Here is a 2,858-nt window from a genome sequence, read left to right on the forward strand (position 1 = left end):
CATGGATCCTAAAAGAACCAAGTTGGGTCATCGAGGGATAAAATGCGCTTTTGTAGGATATGCACAAAATAGTAAAGCATATAGACTTCTAAACTTAAAGTTTAATGTAATTGTAGAATCCCAGGATGTAGAATTCTTTAAGAATCTTATCACCAAGGATAAAGAATTTGAGTCGGCCGGAAATAAAGAATCTTGTGGAGAATATTCCTCTCGGGTTGTAGAAATACAACCTGAAAGCACTTCTCAGATCATTGAATCACAACTCGAGCCTGGGATAAGCAAGAGAGTATAAAAAAACAAAAAATCTAGGACCAGACGAAATTGATCCTCAATTAATTTCCTTTTATCTAGTTGAAGGAAATTATAAGAATTTCATTTGAAGCATTACTATTATTCTTCAAGTAGAGGATGATCCTAAAACCTACAAGGAAGTAGTAACCTCAAGGGGCTCCTCCTTTTAGAAGGAAGTTATCTAGGATGAAATGGATTCAATTATAGCAAACCACACTTGGGAACTTGTTGATTTACCAAGGGGATCAAGGCTCGTTGGATGCAAGTGGGCATTTAAAAGGAAGTTCCATAGTAATGGTACCTTAAACACTTATAAGGCCAGATTAGTGGCAAATGAATTTAAACAAAAAGAAGGTGTAGATTACTTTGACACATATGCACCAGTAGCAAGAATAACCATAATTAGATTGTTGTTTGCCTTAGCCTCTTTTAATGACCTTATAGTTCATAAGATGGATGTTAAAACAGCATTCCTAAATGAAGATCTCGATGAGGAAATCCACATGGAACAACCAGAAGGCTATGTGCTTCCTGGAAATGAACAAAAGATGTGTAAACTTTTCAAATCCTTATATGGCCTAAAATAAGCACCAAAACAATGGCATCAAAAATTTTAATCTATAATACTCTCATATGGATTTATTCCTAATTCTTGTTACAAGTGTTTATACACGAAGGTGTGCAAAAACATTGTAATAATTCTTCGTCTCTACGTTGATGAAATGTTGGTAATTAGTAATGACTTGAATAGAATTTTAGAGACAAAGAGGTTTCTAACTTCTACTTTTAACATGAAAGATCATGGAATGGTTGACACAATTTTAGGGATCAAAGTTAAGCGAAATAATGGGGGTTATGAACTTAACCAAACACACTATATTGAGAAAATGCTTGATAAGTTCAAACACCTAAAATTTAAGGAAGTAACCACTCCGTTTGATCATGTCGTCAAACTTCAAAAGAACAATGGAAGAGAAATGGCTCAATTGAGATATGTATTTAATGTAATGTACCAGACCCGATATATCATTTGTAGTCAGTAAAATGAGTACATTTACTAGTAATCCAAGTGAAGAACAATGGAAGTCAGTCACTAGGATTTTTGGCTATCTACTAAAAACAAAAAAAAATATTGGCTTTCATTGGAAGAATATACCGATGTGAGTTGGATATCTAACATTGGAGATCATAAATCTACAACTGGATGGATATTTACATTATCTGGAGGAGCAATTTCTTGGAAGAGCAAGAAAAAAATCATACATTACTCTTTCTGTTAATTATCTATTTATAGGATTGGCATTAGTTTTAATAAGAAAAATTAGGCAGCAACATGTTAAACAGGAAGTTCTAACTTGTAGAAAATATATGTTGAACAAAATGTTCTATCAACTGTAACTGTAGAAACATGTCGAACAAGATGTCTTATGCAGAATCATATGACATTGCATTTTGTGGACAGTTGGGTTGGGCTTTTTGGATTTGTGGGTTACAGGTGCAGAATATTATGCAATCTAATATGACGCATAATTCAAGGATAAAAGATTTTATCAGTTTAGAAGATATATTCTTAGTTTCTAAATATGAAGAATATTTAGGAAACTAAATATTGAAGTCCTAATTTTATGGAGAAGATTTAGCATATTTTTAGCAGTCTCCTTTCTGCGTTTTGAAGCCCTAATCCAGTCCAAATGTGTGCTTTAAATAGAAAGCAACAAACCTAATTGAATAGCAGAACTTACGGGGTAATAGGTTAGGGTTTGTGTGTTAATTGTGAGCCTCTCTAATATCATTCTTGATATAAGAGTAGGACGTTTTCATTTTGTTGTAAGTCCTGACATTTATTCATAAGCTTTTAAGTCTTGAATGTTTGTATGTCACTTAGGTATTATTGATACATAGTTCTAACTGTGTGTTGCTTTAATCTCTAGCTGTTTTTCTTGGTCGAAGCTTCTAAGTAAGATCAATTATTATTCTTGATTAAAAAGTTCTTAATGTAGAATTGCTTGTAATTGAAGATTGAGGTAAATGGCTATCATTATCAGTAACTGGGATTGTTATTGTGAGACATCACTGCGGTGATTAGAAGTGAGAGGGGTTTCTCATATTTAGGAGGTTTCTAGGAAGAAATTGCATTAGGTAGGGATTAAGTGGGACGTTGTAAATCGGAGGTTATTTAGCTTCAAATCGATACTACTGATAATGGATTTCCTTCCCGGCTTGGTAGCCCCCAGAGTAGGTGTTATTGTATACTGAACTGGGTTAACAATTTTGTGTGTTCAGTTATTTTCCAGCCTTATTTTAAATCATGTTTACCTTGCCATTATGTTGTTCTGTATTTGGGTGAGATTCAGGGAAGATACTTTCTAGTTCAATGGACATGGAAGGAGGATTTAATGATCAAATCCATGAAAAGCAAGGAATACAGGAAAGTGTATGACGCAGGAAAGTGAGTGGATTTCTGTTGCTGCAAGAAAGATGGAATGTTCTCTATGTTATAGCATAGTGTGTCTGCAATGACACTTGTCTCAAACATAATGTCAAGACATGTCTGTGAAAATTTGGGA

Source organism: Vicia villosa, linkage group LG1, assembly GCF_029867415.1.
Source record: "Vicia villosa cultivar HV-30 ecotype Madison, WI linkage group LG1, Vvil1.0, whole genome shotgun sequence".
Lineage (NCBI taxonomy): Eukaryota > Viridiplantae > Streptophyta > Magnoliopsida > Fabales > Fabaceae > Vicia > Vicia villosa.